The sequence below is a fragment of the Anopheles ziemanni genome (assembly GCF_943734765.1).
Source record: "Anopheles ziemanni chromosome X unlocalized genomic scaffold, idAnoZiCoDA_A2_x.2 X_unloc_8, whole genome shotgun sequence".
Taxonomy (NCBI): Eukaryota; Metazoa; Arthropoda; class Insecta; order Diptera; family Culicidae; genus Anopheles; species Anopheles ziemanni.
The window spans coordinates 262,501-285,000 of NW_026689850.1; the positions used below are offsets into that span (position 1 = coordinate 262,501).

General features: G+C 45.9%; 1 non-coding gene across 1 annotated transcript; it reads left to right on the forward strand.

Annotated features, from left to right (window-relative positions):
• The first annotated feature begins 22,329 nt into the window (after nucleotides 1-22,329).
• On the forward strand, nucleotides 22,330-22,484 carry LOC131292613 (5.8S ribosomal RNA). The gene has a single exon (XR_009190232.1). It is a non-coding gene; the product is annotated as a 5.8S ribosomal RNA (ribosomal RNA).
• The last annotated feature ends 16 nt before the right edge of the window (nucleotides 22,485-22,500 follow it).

Genomic DNA, 22,500 nt, shown 5'->3' on the forward strand with positions numbered 1-22,500 from the left:
TTCGGGTGTCACCTGTTGTCCGAGACCACTTGCATGGTTAGCAAGCGTTGTGGTCTAATGGCCCTACCGGGCAAACACTTTATGTTCGCGAGGACTTGGAGTGCTGGTAGTGGTTGGCGGACCCAACACTCTGGGTACCTCCGGGTACTTGGGGTTGGTTGAGAACTTGGTGAAGATACCCCTGTCACCTTGTTCGAGGCCACTTGCATGGTCGCAAGCGTTGTGATACAATGGCCCTACCGGGCAAACACTTTGGGTTCGCAAGGACTTGGAGTGCCGGGACGGGTTGGCGGATCCAACACTCTGGGTACCTCCGGGTACTTGGGGTTGGTTGAGGACTTGGTGAGCAAACACTTGATATACGTTCTTCGGATGTACTTCGGGTGTCACCTGTTGTCCGAGGCCACTTGCATGGTCAACGGTTGAGGTGGTGATGGCGGGTCGGTGCTGTAGGGTGCCGGCCTGTTGGCTGCCTTGGCCGGGTTGGTTGGTTAACACTTGATTGGGCTTGCACCCGAGGGTAATGGCACTTGAAGGTGGGTACTGGCCAGCTGACCTGGTGTGATGGTTGGTTGGTGAACACTTGGCGGTACTTGCACTTGGCTGTGCTTGGACTTGAAGGTGGGATCCGGCTGGCCTAGGCCATTGGTGGTTGGTTGGTGGGTTAGCCCTTAGCTGGGCTGGCTGGCTGGCTGGCCATCGGTGGTGTGGTGTGGTGAGGTGTGTGGAGTCGAGCATCGCGCGCCGTTGCCTTCTTCGGAGTGTTGTAGGTACGCAAGTGCTTGCAATGCAAAGAGGTTGGTGATGGAGTGACATTGCCTTCACCATGGAGTTGCGGGTACTTAGGTACTTGCAAGGAGATGGTGGTATGGTGGTGTTGCGTGTGTGGTGTTCGATTAGAAAGATATAATTTCTAAGTCCGGATTAGTGCTGTCAGTGGGGCCGCCGCTAACAGGTCCTGCACGGCCACCGTGGGGCTTGACTTGGCGCTATTCCGGACTTGGGGCGATCACGATGTCCCCGTGCGGGACTTAGAAGATGGAAGAACACAAGTACCCTTATCCCATGACTTGTGAGCGATTGGCATACGTTACCACATGAAGAGAAAAATTGGCTAAGTCCCGGATCCATATTATATGAAGAGAAAAATCGGCTAAGTCCCGGATCCATATTATATGAAGAGAAAAATTGGCTAAGTCCCGGATCCATATTATATGAAGAGAAATATCGGCTAAGTCCAGGATCCATATATAATAACCTAATAATCGGCTAAGTCCCGGATCCATATTATATGAAGAGAAAAATCGGCTAAGTCCAGGATCCATATATAATAACCTAATAATCGGCTAAGTCCAGGATCCATATATAATAACCTAATAACAGGCTAAGTCCAGGATCCATATTATATGAAGAGAAAAGTCGGCTAAGTCCGAGATTGGGTCTGTCAGACATACACTTTCAAGATACCACACAAGCAAGCAAGATGGCCTAGTGATGGAACCATATAATATGAAGAGAAAAATCGGCTAAGTCCGAGATTGGGTCTGTCGGAAATACACTATCAAGTTACCACACAAGCAAGCAAGATGGCCTAATGATGGATCCATATGATATGAAGAGAAAAATCGGCTAAGTCCAGGATCCATATAATATGAAGAGAAAAATCGGCTAAGTCCCAGATTGGGTCTGTCAGAAATACACTTCCAAGTTACCACACAAGCAAGCAAGATGGCCTAGTGATGGATCCATATGATATGAAGAGAAAAATCGGCTAAGTCCCAGATTGGGTCTGTCAGAAATACACTTCCAAGTTACCACACAAGCAAGCAAGATGGCCTAGTGATGGATCCATATGATATGAAGAGAAAAATCGGCTAAGTCCCAGATTGGGTCTGTCAGAAATACACTTCCAAGTTACCACACAAGCAAGCAAGATGGCCTAGTGATGGATCCATATGATATGAAGAGAAAAATCGGCTAAGTCCAGGATCCATATAATATGAAGAGAAAAATCGGCTAAGTCCCAGATTGGGTCTGTCAGAAATACACTTCCAAGTTACCACACAAGCAAGCAAGATGGCCTAGTGATGGATCCATATGATATGAAGAGAAAAATCGGCTAAGTCCCAGATTTCGTCTGTCAGAAATACACTTCCAAGTTACCACACAAGCAAGCAAGATGGCCTAGTGATGGATCCATATGATATGAAGAGAAAAATCGGCTAAGTCCCAGATTGGGTCTGTCAGAAATACACTTCCAAGTTACCACACAAGCAAGCAAGATGGCCTAGTGATGGATCCATATGATATGAAGAGAAAAATCGGCTAAGTCCAGGATCCATATAATATGAAGAGAAAAATCGGCTAAGTCCCAGATTGGGTCTGTCAGAAATACACTTCCAAGTTACCACACAAGCAAGCAAGATGGCCTAGTGATGGATCCATATGATATGAAGAGAAAAATCGGCTAAGTCCCAGATTGGGTCTGTCAGACATACACTATCAAGTTACCACACAAGCAAGCAAGATGGCCTAGTGATGGATCCATATGATATGAAGAGAAAAATCGGCTAAGTCCCAGATTGGGTCTGTCAGAAATACACTTCCAAGTTACCACATGAGCAAGCAAGTTACCACATGAAGAGAAAGCCGGCAAAGTCCGGGAATGTTACCACATGAACTGGAAAATGGGCAAAAACCTACCTTCACAGGGAACGTGAATAAGTAAGGCTGTAGACATCGGATCGACAAGCCAAAGACTGATATGGAAAGGAAATGAGTAGTACTAGCTTTCCTGAGAGTTGCAGAGCTTAGACTGCATATGAACGAAAGTTATTAAGCGTCAAAGTCAGAGAAGTTACCCAAAGGAACACAAGTTCCAACTTAGAGCATGTATACCGCCTAGACGGTAAGAGGTACGGCCAGGCTGAGGAATAAGGAAATGTTGGCCAACATGTTCCCTAACTATCCCCCGAAGACCGCAAAGCAATCCAACATCAACCAAGAAAGTTATAGCCCGATCAAGGAAACACCTACTTTGCACCGATATTGCACCAAATACATGTACCAAGCACCTTCGGTTGCATACCTGCAGGGGTTTACCATAGTAGGCCATGGAAGACCGATATACCGAACATAATCACTTTCTATCTCCTCGGGTGTTTGAGATAGCGCTTTGCGGTACAAGAACGAAAGTTAGACTAAATCTTGGTGCATCTTTTTGCCCAAGATCACAAGACCCTATCTACCAAGGCAAGAAAGTTGTGTGGGGACAAAATGTCCAAAAGTGCCCAAAGTGGCACACTTGAACCATATATTCGAGAAAAACACAAGTGTGGGCCCGAGCTAGCAAGTTGAAATGTTCTGACCGTCAGTAGCCCTAGTTGAGGTGCACTTATCATTATATGAGGCCAACGTGCCAGCTAGTCTCTAAAGGGGCGATATGGGTGTTCCAAGGTTTGTACCCAATTGAGGAAAAAACAGGGTAAGATACGGTGTACCGCGAATAACTCGGGCTATAGATGTCCGATCGATGAGTTTGGCATATGTATGGAAAGGTCTCGACGAGACCTAACTACCCTGAAAGTATGAAGGCAAAGACTTGAATGACCGGGAAGTTATTAAGTGCACAAGTGGTAAAGTTGCACCAAAGTCCATGTTACCCGAAGTGGTACATGAACACCCAATATTCGACCAAAACACAAGTTTAGAGACGAGCTAGCGAGCTACATTGTTCAGACCGTCAGTAGCCCGCATCAAGACACGCATTTCATTATATTGAGCCTAGCCGCTAGCTCGACTCGAAGTCGGTCATATGGTTGGTTGATGGTTTGGACCGACCACGTGGTGTACCAAGGTGATGTACCTTTCATGAATTAAAACTCTGGCTGTATGGCACTGAGCGACAAGCTAAGGTGTGATTTGGAATAGTCTTGAGTGGGACTATTTAGGAAAAATGCGAACAAAAAATCACAAAGTCCTTGGGCGAAGCTATTAGCGAAACATAGAGCAAATTGGTACCAAAAACTATGGAAATGGGACTTGAGTCAAAAATAACCGCAAGTTGGAGAAGAGATAGCAAGCTTGCGTAGAACAATTATATTTGTTGCATGGTATCACCAACAAAAAAGTATATGGGGCCAAGGTGCTGGCTGGCCTCCAAAGTGGAGATATGGGCGATCCAAAGTTTGTACCCAAGTACGAACAAGTATGGAAAAAACAGGGTAAGGTACCAAGTACCATTAATAACTTCGGCTGTAGATGGCCGAGCGAGGCAAACGGCTCACCGTTGGAAAGGTCTTGGGGAGACCTATCTACCCTGAAAGTTTCATGAGGCTGAGTTGAAAGACCACGGAGATATTAGGTGATGATGGTCCAATTCGGGGACCAAGTCGCAGGAAATGGCGCTTGACCAAAATCACCCTTGGAAGGTGAATACCGGCTTACCGGTAAGAGATAGCGACTTGGCGTAGAATATTCATAAGTTGGGCGTGTAGAGACGCAACTTTTATTATATGGGGCCAACCCGGTCAGGGTGCTCCAAGTCGGTCGTTTGGTTGGTTTATGGTTTGGGCCGACCACGTGGTGTGCCAAGTTGAGGTACCTTTCATGAATTATAACTTGGTCAGTTTGCCACCGAGCGACAAGCTGCGGTGTGTTTTGGAATGGTCTTGAGTGGGACTATCAAGGAAAAATACCAATCGAAAATCAGCTTGTCCATGGCCGAAGCTATTAGTGAAACATATAGCAAAATGGGTCCAAAAACGAATGAAATGGGAATTGGACCAAGAATAACGGCAAGTTGGAGAAGAGATAGCAAGTTGGCGTAGAACAATTATATTTGGTGCATGGCATGACCAACAAAAAAGTATATGGGGCCAAGGTGCTAGCTGGCCTCCAAAGTGGAGATATGGGCGATCCAAAGTTTGTACCCAAGTACGAACAAGTATGGAAAAAACAGGGTAAGGTACCAAGTACCATTAATAACTTCGGCTGTAGATGGCCGAGCGAAGCAAACGGCTCACCGTTGGAAAGGTCTTGGGGAGACCTATCTACCCTGAAAGTTTTATGAGGCTGAGTTGAAAGACCACGGAGATATTAGGTGATGATGGTCCAATTCGGGGACCAAGTCGCAGGAAATGGCACTTGACCAAAATCACCCTTGGAAGGTGAATACCGGCTTACCGGTAAGAGATAGCGACTTGGCGTAGAATATTCATAAGTTGGGCGTGTAGAGACGCAACTTTCATTATATGGGGGCAACCCGGTCAGGGTGCTCCAAGTCGGTCGTTTGGTCGGTATATGGTTTGGGCCGACCACATGGTGTACCAAGTTGAGGTATCTTTCATGAATTATAACTCGGTCAGTTTGCCACCGAGCGACAAGTTGCGGTGTGTTTTGGAATGGTCTTGAGTGGGACTATCAAGCAAAAATACAAACAGAATATCAGCTTGTCCATGGCCGAAGCTATTAGTGAAACATATAGCAAAATGGGTCCAAAAACGAATGAAATGGGACTTGGACCAAGAATAACGGCAAGTTGGAGAAGAGATAGCAAGTTGGCGTAGAACAATTATATTTGGTGCATGGTATGACCAACAAAAAAGTATATGAGGCCAAGGTGCTGGCTGGCCTCCAAAGTGGAGATATGGGCGATCCAAAGTTTGTACCCAAGTATGGCAAAAACTGGTAGAGGTACCTTTCATGAATTACTGCTCAGGCTGTATGGCACTTAGCGGGACGCTTGGCTCTGGTATGGAATAGTCTTGAGTGGGACTATCAAGGAAAAATACGAACAAAAAATCACCATGTCCACGGACGAAGGTATTAGCGAAACTTAGAGCGAAATTGCGACCAAGTCGCTGGAAATGGCCCTTGGACCAAGTATACCGTCAAGGCGGTACGAGATAGCGAGTTGACGTGGAATATTTATAAGTTTGCCTCTACGAGACGAAAGTTTAGTTATATGGGGCCAACCCGCTCAGGGTTGTCCAAGTCGGTCATATGGCTGATCGAAATTTTCGACCAAGTACTGAGAAAACAGGGTAAGGTACCGTGTACCTCGAATAACTTTGGCTGTAGATGTCCGAGCGAGGCAAACGGCATAGCGTTGGAAAGGTCTTGAGGTGTTCTAGGCACCCTGAAAGTTTGAAAAGGCTATCTGGAAAACTCGTGGAGATATTAGAGAAACATTGGGCCCAAAAGATACCAAGTCGCAGGAAATGGGCCCTCCAAGAACACCCTAAAATCCCAATTACGGCTAAGTTGCAGGCCAGCTAGCGAAGTGAAATGTTCTAGGCATAACTAGAACACGTTAATGCGCAACTTTTTGAATCAGAACTTTTTTCGATATCTGGCCCCCAAAGGGGGGATATGGGCGATCAAAGGATTTTTCCAAGTTTCGGTACTTTTTACGGTATCGCTCATAGCTCCGGCTGTATGCAAGCAAATGACAATCTAAGACATGATTTGGAAAGGTATTGAGCAGTACTAACTTACGTTAGAACACAGCGAAGCGCTATCGGTTCATGGCAAGGCCGATATAAGCAGTCAAAGATGAAAAATGTTGACAAAATGAACAAAAATTACCTTGGTACGCGAATAGCGGCCAGGGATGAAGAGGTACGAAGGTGGTGTAGAAGAATTATAATTAGGGCTTGGTACGCTCTAAAAGTTTGCCGAAGACCGCAAAGCGCTCAGACCCATAGAAAGTGGCCATTTGGGCCGAACAGTGCGTGCAAAGAGGTGAAAATGCAAAAATTGCACTTTGGGGGGCGATTTGCGGGGGGAAGGAGGGGTCGGAGGGCAAAATGTCCCTTGACCAAAAAGTCTTATCTCGTCGAGATCTACAACATTGCCGAAGACCGCAAAGCGCTAGCTCGCAATCGAAAAATCGAGAATTTGAAAATTTTCTAAGTCTTGGGCTCCCTAAGGAAAAGTTTCAAAAATCACGTTTGTCCCCAATTTTGAAGGGGAAGGAGTCGGTTCCGGGGCATGGTGTCTTCGGCAAAAAGTCTTATCTTTTTGCGTACTTTCGACTAGTTCAATAAAAATTTTTGACCCAAAATTTGTTCGGCGGACCCCTAGGTCGAAAAACCCGAAAAAAGTCGAAAAAAGTCGAAAATGTCGAAAAATGAGAAAACCTCATATTCGGACTCTACACGAGCCCCAGATATTGAAAAGTGAAATCCGCGGTCGATTTGGAACAAAAAATTGACCTAGGCAAAGTTGTATGGAGGTAGGGACCCCTGAGAAAAAAGTTTGGTCCCGAGGCTCCTTGGACCACCAAGTCCCTAGGTCGGACCAAAATCGGAAAAAATCCGACCAAAGTCGAAAGTGTCGAAAATTTTAAAAAACCCCTTTTGGGGCCCTATGGCCTCCCTAGATAATGAAAAGTGAGGTCCGCGGCCGATCCGGAAGAAAAACTTGACCTAGGCAAACTTGTATGACGGTGGGGACCCAAAAAAATTTCGATGAGTGTAGTTTAGACAGGCCGGAAAATGTATCGGTGGTCCGTATCAAGGGACGTCTTTTAGTTCCATGGGGTGGTGGTCGTCGAACAAAGTCGCCTAGGTCGACCACCAGAAAGACCAGTCGTGTTGTAATGGATGTTTTGACCACTTTACTAGGGAAACCTAGTAGGTCGAAGCAAATTTGGGGTTCGAGATGAGTTGGTGAAAGTTGGTCCAACCTAGGTGTGCTTGGTGGAGGTTGACCATGAAAGTAGAGCATGATAGGAATGACCATAACTTTGGTTCTAGATGTCGGATCGGTACACTTGAGGCAGTTTTGGAAAGGTGAAGGCCTGCTCTAGCTATGTTTCCTACCAAGCTGAGCGCCTACTAGTGACCCGGAGGAGGTATTAAGGGTCAAAGGCAAAAAGGGGTACCCTAAAGTGCATGTGACCAAGAAAATGGGAAAAACGGTATCGCCTATAGCTCAGGCTGTATGGCTCGGATCGGAAAGCTTGGATATGCGTTGGAAAGGTCTTGACGAGCGCTAGCTATGTGTCCTACCAAGCGAAGCGCTAGGTGTTGAGCAAGTCGGTCATATTAGAGGGCAAAGGTGAAAAATGGTGGTTTAGAGGCGAAAATTCACCTTATGATCGAAAATAGCGGGCGAACGATAAGAGCTACGAACACGGCGTAGAACAATCATAAGTACGTTACCACAAGACCTAACTTTGGCCAATATAGAGCGAGAAGATCGGAGGTACCCATCAGGGTGATATGGCTGGTTCAAAGTTGGACCAAAACGAGACTTGAGAAATGGGTTGAAACACGGTATCGCGAATAACTCAGGCTGTATGGAACGGATCGACAAGCTAAGATCAGTGTTGGAAAGGTCGAACCGAGCGCTAACTATAATCCCAAACAACCGAAGCGCTAAGTGTTGAGCAAAACTGAGTTATTAAGCGACAAAGTGGAAAAATAATACCAAAATTTCCAAAAATCACACAAGACCAAGAATACCGAGCAGGCGGTAAGAGATAGCGGGTTGACGTAGAATACTTATAAGTTTGCCTCTACGAGACCTAAAAGTCGTCCATAGACAGCGAGAAGATCGAACCACTCTGGAAGGGTGATACGAGTGGTCAAAAATTGGCAAAAATGAAACATGGCTAAAATGGATTTGACTTGTGCACCGTATAGCTCCGGCTGTATGGCATGGATTGTTAAGCTAGGATATGTTTTGGAAAGGTAACACCCAGCGCTAGATACGACTAGAAGAAAGCAAAGCGCTAACTAGCATGATTTGGAAGTTATTAAGTGTCAAAGTCGAAAAATGTTACCAAAATTGAAACTCGAGTACATTGGGCCAAAAAGTACAAGTTGTGAAATTTGGACTTACGAGTAAAATACCGAGCAGGCGGTAAGAGATAGAGACTTGGTGTAGAACAATTATATGTTGGGCATGTTATAACCTATATTTGGCCCGAACATAGTGACGAGATCGGTGGTACCCAAAAGGGTGGTACAGGTGTTAGATGGTTTTCCCAGAGCATAAGCTCCACATGATATGGAAAACGGGAAACATCATAACTTCGGCTGTATGGCATGGAATGGAACGAACAAGGTATCGATGGAAAGAGAAAAGGAAGCGCTAACTATAATTCCTACCAAGCAAAGCGCTAGCATGTGACCGTTCGGGTGTTATTGTGAGTCAAAGTCAGAAATTGTTACCACGAGAGGCGAAAATCCGACTAAGTCCATGAATACCGGGCTGGCGGTAAGAGATACGGCTTGGCCGTAGAACATTTATAAGTTGGCCAATACAAGACCTAAGTTTCGTCCATAGACGACAAGAAGATCGAAGATACGTGAAGGTGAGATATGGGCGTCCCAAAGTGGGCCTTTGAAAAAGTGACAAACTTCCCTTATAACAGCATACACCAAATATCTCTGGCTCTATGGCACCGAATAAGAAGTTGAGGTCAGCGATAGAAAGGTGATAGTCAGCGCTAAATATCATACGAACAGAGTGAAGCGCTAAAGGGAAAGGATCTTGGTGATATAAGGTGACAAAGTCGAGAAAAGTTGCCTCAAAATCATGAAAAATGTGAAAAAATGGCTAAGTCCCGGGTGCCTTAAGGGCAGGTTGATCGAATGTACCGAGCTGGCGGTACGAGATAGAGACTTGGTGTAGAACAATTATATGTTTGGCATGGCAAGACCTACATTTGGTCAATACAAAGTGAGAAGATCAAAGAAACCCGTAAGGGTGATATTGGTGTCCAAAGGTAAAAAGCACTAAGTCTTGGGAAACTTATATGAAGAAAAAGGACCCTGATGGGTCATATAGGATGGATCGAAAAATCGGCTAAGTCCCAAAATGGGGATGTCAGAACTACACTCAAATGTTACCACACCAAGCAAGGCAAACTTATATGAAGCAAAGGACCCTGATGGGTCATATGGTATTGGTCGAAAAATCGGCTAAGTCCCAAAATGGGGATGTCAGAACTACACTCATGTGTTACCACACCAAGCAAGGCAAACTTATATGAAGCAAAGGACCCTGATGGGTCATATGGTATTTTACGAAAAATCGGCTAAGTCCCAAAATGGTGATGTCAGAACTACACTAAAATGTTACCACACCAAGCAAGGCAAACTTATATGAAGGCAAGGACCCTGATGGGTCATATGGTATTTTACGAAAAATCGGCTAAGTCCCAAAATGGTGATGTCAGAACTACACTAAAATGTTACCACACCAAGCAAGGCAAACTTATATGAAGGCAAGGACCCTGATGGGTCATATGGTATGGATCGAAAAATCGGCTAAGTCCCAAAATGGGGATGTCTGAACTACACTCAAATGTTACCACATCAAGCAAGGCAAACTTATATGAAGGAAAGGACCCTGATGGGTCATATGGTATTTTACGAAAAATCGGCTAAGTCCTAAAATGGGGATGTCAGAACTACACTCATGTGTTACCACACCAAGCAAGGCAAACTTATATGAAGGCAAGGACCCTGATGGGTCATATGGTATTTTACGAAAAATCGGCTAAGTCCCAAAATGATGATGTCAGAACTACACTCAAATGTTACCACACCAAGCAAGGCAAACTTATATGAAGCAAAGGACCCTGATGGGTCATATGGTATTGATCGAAAAATCGGCTAAGTCCCAAAATGGGGATGTCAGAACTACACTAAAAAGTTACCACACCAAGCAAGGCAAACTTATATGAAGGAAAGGACCCTGATGGGTCATATGGTATTTTACGAAAAATCGGCTAAGTTCCAAAATGATGATGTCAGAACTACACTCAAATGTTACCACACCAAGCAAGGCAAACTTATATGAAGCAAAGGACCCATATGGGTCATATGGTATTTTACGAAAAATCGGCTAAGTCCCAAAATGGGGATGTCAGAACTACACTCAAATGTTACCACATCAAGCAAGGCAAACTTATATGAAGGAAAGGACCCTGATGGGTCATATGGTATTTTACGAAAAATCGGCTAAGTCCCAAAATGGGGATGTCAGAACTACACTCATGTGTTACCACACCAAGCAAGGCAAACTTATATGAAGCAAAGGACCCTGATGGGTCATATGGTATTTTACGAAAAATCGGCTAAGTCCCAAAATGATGATGTCAGAACTACACTCAAATGTTACCACACCAAGCAAGGCAAACTTATATGAAGCAAAGGACCCATATGGGTCATATGGTATTTTACGAAAAATCGGCTAAGTCCCAAAATGATGATGTCAGAACTACACTCAAATGTTACCATACCAAGCAAGGCAAACTTATATGAAGCAAAGGACCCTGATGGGTCATATGGTATTTTACGAAAAATCGGCTAAGTCCCAAAATGGGGATGTCAGAACTACACTAAAAAGTTACCACACCAAGCAAGGCAAAGTACCTAGGTGAACCCTAGGAAGAAACACGGACCAAGTCAGATGGCCTAAGTCAATAGAACAAGTGACCTAGGCAAAGTTGTATGGCGCTGAGGACCCTGAAAAATCTGGTTAGTGTAGTTTAGACAGGGTAGGTTTTTGGGTCGGCCGAACTCCCTTATTTTGGGTTTTGGCCTCATCAAGAAGCTACACCTAGGCAAACTGCCTAGGGTGAAAGTGCGAAGACCAATCGAATAGTAAGACAAGTTTTGACCGATCGCCCTAGGCAAGCTTGTATGAAGAAAGGGACCCTAAGGGTCATATGGAAATACATGAAAAATCGGCTAAGTCCCAAAATTGGGATGTCAGAACTACACTAAAAAGTTACCACATCAAGCAAGGCAAACTACCTAGGTGAACCCTAGCAAGAAACACGGACCAAGTCAGATGGCCTAAGTCAAGAGTGCAAGTGACCTAGGCAAAGTTGTATGACGGTGAGGACCCTGAAAAATCTGGTTAGTGTAGTTTAGACAGGGGAGGTTTTTGGGTCGGCTGAACCTCCTTATTTTGGGTTTTGACCTCCTCAAGAAGCTACACCTAGGCAAACTGCCTAGGGTGAAAGTGCGAAGACCAATCGAATAGTAAGACAAGTTTTGACCGATCGCCCTAGGCAAGCTTGTATGAAGAAAGGGACCCTAAGGGTCATATGGAAATACATGAAAAATCGGCTAAGTCCCAAAATTGGGATGTCAGAACTACACTAAAAAGTTACCACATCAAGCAAGGCAAAGTACCTAGGTGAACCCTAGCAAGAAACACGGACCAAGTCAGATGGCCTAAGTCAAGAGTGCAAGTGACCTAGGCAAAGTTGTATGACGGTGAGGACCCTGAAAAATCTGGTTAGTGTAGTTTAGACAGGGGAGGTTTTTGGGTCGGCTGAACCTCCTTATTTTGGGTTTTGACCTCCTCAAGAAGCTACACCTAGGCAAACTGCCTAGGGTGAAAGTGCGAAGACCAATCGAATAGTAAGACAAGTTTTGACCGATCGCCCTAGGCAAGCTTGTATGAAGAAAGGGACCCTATGGGTCATATGGAAATACATGAAAAATCGGCTAAGTCCCAAAATTGGGATGTCTGAACTACACTAAAAAGTTACCACATCAAGCAAGGCAAAGTACCTAGGTGAACCCTAGCAAGAAACACGGACCAAGTCAGATGGCCTAAGTCAAGAGAACAAGTGACCTAGGCAAAGTTGTATGACGGTGAGGACCCTGAAAAATCTGGTTAGTGTAGTTTAGACAGGGGAGGTTTTTGGGTCGGCTGAACCTCCTTATTTTGGGTTTTGACCTCCTCAAGAAGCTACACCTAGGCAAACTGCCTAGGGTGAAAGTGCGAAGACCAATCGAATAGTAAGACAAGTTTTGACCGATCGCCCTAGGCAAGCTTGTATGAAGAAAGGGACCCTATGGGTCATATGGAAATACATGAAAAATCGGCTAAGTCCCAAAATTGGGATGTCTGAACTACACTAAAAAGTTACCACAGCAAGCAAGGCAAAGTACCTAGGTGAACCCTAGGAAGAAACACGGACCAAGTCAGATGGCCTAAGTCAAGAGTACAAGTGACCTAGGCAAAGTTGTATGGCGCTGAGGACCCTGAAAAATCGGGTTAGTGTAGTTCAGACAGGGGAGGTTTCTGGGTCGGCTGAACCTCCTTATTTCGGGTTTTGGCCTCCTCAAGAAGACAGACCTAGGCAAACTGCCTAGGGTGAAAGTGCGAAGACCAATCGAATAGTAAGACAAGTTTTGACCGATCGCCCTAGGCAAGCTTGTATGAAGAAAGGGACCCTATGGGTCATATGGAAATATACGAAAAATCGGCTAAGTCCCGAAATTGGGATGTCTGAACTACACTAAAAAGTTACCACATCAAGCAAGGCAAAGTACCTAGGTGAACCCTAGGAAGAAACACGGACCAAGTCAGATGGCCTAAGTCAAGAGTACAAGTGACCTAGGCAAAGTTGTATGGCGCTAAGGACCATGAAAAATCGGGTTAGTGTAGTTAAGACAGGGGAGGTTTCAGGGTCGGCTGGACCTCCTTATTTCGGGTTTTGGCCTCCTCAAGAAGACAGACCTAGGCGAACTGCCTAGGGTGAAAGTGCGAAGACCAATCGAATAGTAAGACAAGTTTTGACCGATCGCCCTAGGCAAGCTTGTATGAAGAAAGGGACCCTATGGGTCATATGGAAATACATGAAAAATCGGCTAAGTCCCAAAATTAGGATGTCTGAACTACACTAAAAAGTTACCACATCAAGCAAGGCAAAGTACCTAGGTGAACCCTAGGAAGAAACACGGACCAAGTCGGATGGCCTAAGTCAAGAGTACAAGTGACCTAGGCAAATTTGTATGGCGCTGAGGACCCTGAAAAATCGGGTTAGTGTAGTTAAGACAGGGGAGGTTTCAGGGTCGGCCAGACCTCCTTATTTCGGGTTTTGGCCTCCTCAAGAAGACAGACCTAGGCGAATTGCCTAGGGTGAAACTGCGAAGACCAATCGAATAGTAAGACAAGTTTTGACCGATCGCCCTAGGCAAGCTTGTATGAAGAAAGGGACCCTATGGGTCATATGGAAATTCATGAAAAATCGGCTAAGTCCCAAAATTGGGATGTCAGAACTACACTATAAAGTTACCACATTAGCAAGGCAGACTTGTATGAAGAACGGGACCCAGGTGAAAGTAGCAAATATCCCAAACCGAACATGTATATTATACACACAAGAGTACGAACATAAAGGAACACGGACCAAGCGTGCCGAGAGAATCGGTACTATAGAGCCCTCGTGGTTCTACACAAAGACTTTATGTTAGGGGTTCAAGCCCCATAGTACTCAAACGGTGACAGTAGCAAATATCCCAAACCGAACATGAATATTATACACACAAGAGTACGAACATAAAGGAACACGGACCAAGCGTACCGAGAGAATCGGTACTATAGAACCCTCGTGGTTCTACACAAAGACTTTATGTTAGGGGTTCAAGCCCCATAGTACTCAAACGGTGACAGTAGCAAATATCCCAAAACGAACGTGAATCTTATTCACAAGAGTACGAACATAAAGGAACACGGACCAAGCGTACCGAGAGAATCGGTACTATAGAGCCCTCGTGGTTCTACACAAAGACTTTATGTTCGGGGTTCACACCCCAAATCGAACGTGGAATTTACTTTCTGATGGTCATGCGGTCGTCCAAAGGGGTCTAGTATCCTGGGATGACAAGCATCACGGGCACAGCTCGTATCAAAACAGTCGAAGAGGCCCGCGAAAGCTTGCTTTCCATGGCTATGCGATGCACAAATTGAGTTTACTCACCGTAGTATAAAACGAACGAACCGAACCTATCCGAGTAGGGATAATGGGCGCAGTAACATACTTCTGTGACCCAGCGAGAGTTGAACGAGGTGACATGAACTGTCAGTGGCTTATATCAGATGGGATACATACATGAGATTGCTTTCAAATCTACACTCGAAAACCTAACCAAGTAAAAGCGAACGTGGGGAGGATTCGAAACCGGTAACGAAATCTTAAGCTGGAAAGAGTCATCACTATGGATACATATTATGCGAAACCAATCAAGTGCTCATTACTGATCCAAAACCGAAGAGCACTAGTGAACACCTTAATCTCACCCTAGTTCACATCCAAGTGATCGACCACGTGTGTGAAGCAAAGACCAATCGAATTCCTGAATGAACCGAACACTATGAACAAATGGCCAAAAACGTTATAACTATCCAAACATACTACTATCTAGCGAAAGTCATCACGATGGAACCATACCATGATCTTTAACCTATAGCGCTCACCATATTCCTACCCAGAGTGCAAGTGAACAGATTGCTCACCCCTACCCAGTTCACAACCACGTGATCGACTAACATACCGAGGTTACCACAAGTCAAAGTTATACATTTACAAGCGCAAGACCAATCGAAAACCCCGAAAGCAATCTCGACCCAAAATGTATTATCCGTGAGTGTAGTCGAGTCTCGTACTCGTCATCTGTAATCGTCGGATAGAATATCCAGTACACGGTTGTCTTTCCAAATGAAATCTACATACAGAACTCGCTCTTGGCAAATGGGTGGCAATGGCGCAATCAGGAGCGAGTTCCCGTCCGGGTGCCAAGTGATTGGCAAATGTCTGGGGGAAAGCAACCATATGTTGATTTGTCTGTTAGTGTACTGGGTGTTTGAGGTATGTAGTATCCACGCTTGGTTGGGTGTGTCAGAGGACCGTGAATGCGTTCGCAACCCCAATTGGGGTACATCGGGAATGATTTTGTGGAACCGATGTGCCCGGCACACACTAAGTTTTGTTGCAAGTTAATAGTGTGCCATGTCCGGGGGGGTTGTGATTAAACTCTGGTGAATTGCGTACTGTGGTGATTGGGGTATGAAAGCCCCGCAGTTGCAATGATCGGACGCGCCTAGCGTGTCCTTTAGTTGATGGTAGGGAAATGAAGGCCCTTGTCAGCTCACCTAAGTATTCATGGAAGTTTGGCATAAGGTCGCTGTGGTAGGGGTATGAAGGCCCCGTCAGCGCATGCACAATCGGGCGCACGTGCGCTTAGCGGAGTCGAATGCCGCTCAAGTGCCTGTCCGGTGCATCGGGTGTGTGTGATACGAGGGCAATGAGGTTCGCACGGGGGCTCGCCTCCCGTGTGCTACCGGACTTGACAACATATAGAACGTGGTGTTTGCTCCTCCGGGTGCAATGGGACAATGAACATTCGAACGCAAAGTCGGAATTCTGGTTGATCCTACCAGTAATATACGCTCGTCTCAAAGGTTAAGCCATGCATGTCTAAGTACAAACAGATTTAATGTGAAACCGCATAAGGCTCAGTATAACAGCTATAATTTACGAGATCATCAACCTAGTTACTTGGATAACTGTGGAAAATCTAGAGCTAATACATGCAACATGCCAGGACCCTCGCGGGAACTGGTGCACTTATTAGTCAAACCAATCGCGGGTTCTCCGTGTCATTGAGTTGAAGTCTGGATAATGATGCTGATCGTATGGTCTCGCACCGACGACAGATCTCGCAAATATCTGCCCTATCAACTATGGATGGTAGTATAGAGGACTACCATGGTTGCAACGGGTAACGGGGAATCAGGGTTCGATTCCGGAGAGGGAGCCTGAGAAATGGCTACCACATCCAAGGAAGGCAGCAGGCGCGTAAATTACCCAATCCCGGGACGGGGAGGTAGTGACGAGAAATAACAATATGAAACTCTTTAATGATGTTTCATAATTGGAATGAGTAGAGCATAAATCCTTCTACGAGGATCAAGTGGAGGGCAAGTCTGGTGCCAGCAGCCGCGGTAATTCCAGCTCCACTAGCGTATATTAAAATTGTTGCGGTTAAAACGTTCGAAGTTGATACTTGTCCAACACAGTCCGGCTCCGCCGACCCGGTCAACCCGTGGTCGGTGGGCCAAGTCGGAATCTGGTTGCGACTCAATGGTGTGGTAGGGCACCAAGTCTGTGTCATGGTGTGCCCTTCAACGGGTGCAAGTGTAACATAGAGCTCGACCGCTCACGTTTACCTTGAACAAATTAGAGTGCTTAAAGCAGGGTGCCCAAACGCCCTAGAATAATCTTGCATGGAATAATGGAATACGACCTTGGTCTAATCTTTCATTGGTTTGTACTCAGACCGGAGGTAATGATTAACAGAAGTAGTTGGGGACACTAGTATTACGGCGCGAGAGGTGAAATTCGTAGACCGTCGTAAGACTAACTAAAGCGAAGGCATTTGTCAAGGATGCTTTCTTTAATCAAGAACGAAAGTTAGAGGATCGAAGGCGATTAGATACCGCCCTAGTTCTAACCGTAAACGATGCCAACTAGCAATTGGGAGACGCTACAACCAGGTGCTCTCAGTAGCTTCCGGGAAACCAAAGTCAGGTTCCGGGGGAAGTATGGTTGCAAAGTTGAAACTTAAAGGAATTGACGGAAGGGCACCACAATGAAATGGAGCTTGCGGTTCAATTTGACTCAACACGGGAAAACTTACCAGGTCCGAACTTATGGAGGTGAGACAGATTAATAGCTCTTTCTCAAATTTAAGGGTAGTGGTGCATGGCCGTTCTTAGTTCGTGGATTGATTTGTCTGGTTAATTCCGATAACGAACGTGACTCACATATGCTAACTAGAACGCAGTCAGCGTTAATGCGTCGATGCCGATTGGAACGGGTTAGGACCTTTCGGTGGAGTATGACCTGACACCTTCGCTGTTCGTGTGCGCAAGTGCACTTACGGTACGCTGCTTAGCAGGACAATTTGTGTTTAGCAAAATGAGATCGAGCGATAACAGGTCCGTGATGCCCTTAGATGTTCTGGGCTACACGCGTGCTACAATGTGGGTAGCAGCGTGTCTCCTATTCCGAGAGGAACGGGAAATCACTCAAATACTCACTTAGTAGGGATTATGGATTGCAATGGTCCATATGAACTCGGAACTTCTAGTAAGTGCTGGTCATCAGCCAGCGTTGAATACGTCCCTGCCCTTTGTACACACCGCCCGTCGCTACTACCGATGGATTATTTAGTGAGGTCTTTGGAGATGATCGTTCGCTGGATCCTCGTGAACCGCGTCTGCTTTATCGAAGTTGACCGAACTTGATGATTTAGAGGAAGTAAAAGTCGTAACAAGGTTTCCGTAGGTGAACCTGCGGAAGGATCATTAGTGGCCAAGTGATCCTTCCAGAAGTCCGAACCTGCGGGTTGAGACTTCGGCACAAGTTGCCATATGATAATTGACGAAACACTATAGAAGTCCGAACCTGCGGGTTGAGACTCAGGCACAAGTTGCCATATGAAAGTTGACGAAACACTAACAAGTCCGAACCTGCGGGTTGAGACTTAGGCACACGTTGCCTTATACATGACTTCGAACAAATACACAAGTCCGAACCTGCGGGTTGAGACTTAGGCACAAGTTGCCTTATACATGACTTCGAACAAATACACAAGTCCGAACCTGCGGGTTGAGACTTAGGCACAAGTTGCCATATGAAAGTTGACGAAACACTAACAAGTCCGAACCTGCGGGTTGAGACTTAGGCACACGTTGCCTTATACATGACTTCGAACAAATACACAAGTCCGAACCTGCGGGTTGAGACTTAGGCACAAGTTGCCTTATACATACATTGGCCAAATAAACAGAAGTCCGAACCTGCGGGTTGAGACTTAGGCACAAGTTGCCATATTATATTCGATCAAACACTAAGTAGTCCGAACCTGCGGGTTGAGACTCAAGACCGTAACAAGATGTCACTATACAAGTCCGAACCTAAGGGTTGAGACTTAATGCGATCTAGATACCAAGTTGACATCCAATACCTGTTGAGCAAAACCAAAGATTCCCTGTTCTCGAATGATTACACTATATAACAGGGAATCATGAAGAAATCAAGCAAGCGTGAAACAAAGTCATCACTTGGGCATGCTCGATAGCCAACCACATGACCTTAACCTAAGAGAGCATGCAAACCACATGATACCTATAAACGATTAACCCGCCCTAGTTCAATCGTTCACCAAGTGATGACTTCAGTATGGCTAAGAGAAAAACTTTTAAATGGGAAAAACTCTAAGTCCGAACCTCCGGGTTGAGACTTCCGCGTCGGAGGTGGGCGCACCTCCTATCCGAAAGATGATGAATCAGGGGTGTTCGGTCAGCAATGGTCGGATGCCCCGTCGTAGTCCAACTATGACAATCAAAGTCAAGACCTCCGGGTTGAGACTTTCCGCGAGTACAAGCATAAAGGAACACGGACCAAGCCGTACCGAGAGAATCGGTACTAGAGCCCTCGTGGTTCTACATTGAGAGAGCCCTCGTGGTTCTCATTAGGGGCTTTATGCAAGTCGTACTCAATACTGTGGTGTGAAGTATAAAGTATAGAGTCCTCCACTGGTCCACGCTGCTCCGGCGGTCCTGGGTAAGATAGTTCATTCTAGCTTGCCCTATGTGGAAGAGGACTCAATACCCTACCTGTTGAGCTTGAAACAAAGTCATCACTTGGGCATGCTCATATTGCCATACACAATTACATTATATTCGAATGAGCATGCAAGCGACCCTATATAGACCGAACCAAAACGATAGAGACCGCCGTAGTTCACCCCCACCAAGTGATGACTTCAGTATGGCTAGTGTGTGAAGTATAAAGTATAGTCCTCCCCTGGTCCACACTGCTTCGGCGGTCCTGGGTAAGATAGTTAGTTCTAGCTTGCCCTATGTGGAAGAGGACACAATACTTAATACTTAGAGTACAAGCATAAAGGAACACGGACCAAGCCGTACCGAGAGAATCGGTACTAGAGCCCTCGCGGTTCTACATTGTGAGCCCTCGTGGTTCAAACTAGATACTTTATGCAAGGCGTACTCAAAACTGTGGTGTGAAGTATAAAGTATAGTCCTCATCTGGTCCACGCTGCTTCGGCGGTCCTGGGTAAGATAGTTAATTCTAGCTTGCCCTATGTGGAAGAGGACACAATACTTAATACTGTGGTGTAATGGACAAGGTATAGTCCTCCACTGGTCCACGCTGCTCCGGCGGTCCTGGGTAAGATAGTTCATTCTAGCTTGCCCTATGTGGAAGAGGACTCAATACCCTACCTGTTGAGCTTGAAACAAAGTCATCACTTGGGCATGCTCATATTGCCATACAATATTCCATTATCTACTAATGAGCATGCAGCTATATGATTATAACCTGTAAACGATTACCCCGCCGTAGTTCAGCGCTTCAACCAAGTGAAGACTTCAGTATGGCTAGTGTGTGAAGTATAAAGTATAGTCCTCCCCTGGTCCACACTGCTTCGGCGGTCCTGGGTAAGATAGTTAGTTCTAGCTTGCCCTATGGTGGAAGAGGACACCATACTTAATACTGTGGTGTAATGAACAAAGTATAGTCCTCCACTGGTCCACGCTGCTTTGCAGTCCTGGGTAAGATAGTTAGTTCTAGCTTGCCCTATGTGGAAGAGGGCATACAAGACAAAGTATAGTTCTCCCCTGGTCCACGCTGCTTCGGCGGTCCTGGGTAAGATAGTTAATTCTAGCTTGCCCTATGTGGAAGAGAGCATACATGAACCAAGAACGAAGGTTATGATCGAGGAATGATTCGACAACTAACCGATGGTATGAAATGTGAAGAATTCAAGCAAGCACACAATCAAGTCATCACTTGGGCATGCTCGATAGCCAACCTCATGACATTAACCTAGTAGAGCATGCGAAAACCAATATATATGTAAACGATGCCCCTCCCTAGTTCAGCGCTTCAACCAAGTGATGACTTCAGAATGGCTAAATCAAATCGGTTCAAAACATACCATCGGTACCCTATTGAAACACACAAGTCGATATCAAACCTCATGATTGTGTAGTCCTCCACTGGTCCACGCCGCTTCGGCGGTCCTGGGTAAGATAGTTCATTCTAGCTTGCCCTATGTGGAAGAGGGCACATTACTCAATACTGTGGTGTTATGAACAAAGTATAGTCCTCCACTGGTCCACGCTGCTCCGGCGGTCCTGGGTAAGATAGTTCATTCTAGCTTGCCCTATGTGGAAGAGGGCATACAAGACAAAGTATAGTTCTCCCCTGGTCCACGCTGCTTCGGCGGTCCTGGGTAAGATAGTTAATTCTAGCTTGCCCTATGTGGAAGAGAGCATACATGAACCAAGAACGAAGGTTATGATCGAGGAATGATTCGACAACTAACCGATGGTATGAAATGTGAAGAATTCAAGCAAGCACAAAATCAAGTCATCACTTGGGCATGCTCGATAGCCAACCCTATGACATTAACCTAGTAGAGCATGCAAAAACCAATATATATGTAAACGATGCCCCTCCCTAGTTCAGCGCTTCAACCAAGTGATGACTTCAGAATGGCTAAATCAAATCGGTTCAAAACATACCATCGGTACCCTATTGAAACACACAAGTCGATATCAAACCTCATGATTGAGTAGTCCTCCACTGGTCCACGCCGCTTCGGCCGTCCTGGGTAAAATGGAACATTCCAGCTTGCCCTATGTGGAAGAGGGCACATTACTCAATACTGTGGTGTGAAGTATAAAGTTCAGTTCTCCCCTGGTCCACGCTGCTTCGGCGGTCCTGGGTAAGATAGTTCATTCTAGCTTGCCCTATGTGGAAGAGGACACTTAATACTTCGTCTCTAAGCGGCGGCTTGACTCCTCCCTACGGGGAACGGGTTTACGCGCACAGCGGCGGCTTACGCACTATGGCAGTCATGGATGCCTTACGTTTCTATGAAAAGTGTGTTCCTCCCCTGGTCCACGCTGCTTCGGCAGTCCTGGGTAAGATAGTTAGTTCTAGCTTGCCCTATGTGGAAGAGGACACGTAGACTTACTGTGGTGTGAAGTATAAAGTTCAGTTCTCCCCTGGTCCACGCCGCTTCGGCCGTCCTGGGTAAAATGGATTCATCCAGCTTGCCCTATGTGGAATGAGGACACTTTATGCTTCGTCTCTAAGCGGCGGCTTGCTCCTCCCTACGGGGAACGGGTATACGCGCACAGCGGCGGCTTACGTTATGGCAGTCATGGATGCCTTACGTTTCCATGAAAAGTGTGTTCCTCCCCTGGTCCACGCTGCTTCGGCAGTCCTGGGTAAGATAGTTAGTTCTAGCTTGCCCTATGTGGAAGAGGACACGTAGACTTACTGTGGTGTGAAGTATAAGGTTCAGTTCTCCCCTGGTCCACGCCGCTTCGGCCGTCCTGGGTAAAATGGATTCATCCAGCTTGCCCTATGTGGAATGAGGACACTTTATGCTTCGTCTCTAAGCGGCGGCTTGCTCCTCCCTACGGGGAACGGGTATACGCGCACAGCGGCGGCTTACGCAAGTTAGTCACCCTCGGCAGTGGATCACTCGGCTCATGGATCGATGAAGACCGCAGCTAACTGCGCGTCATAATGTGAACTGCAGGACACATGAACATTGATAAGTTGAACGCATATTGCACGTCGTGGGAACCTACCATGATGTACAGATGACTGAGCGCTTATATTTGAGAAATGTA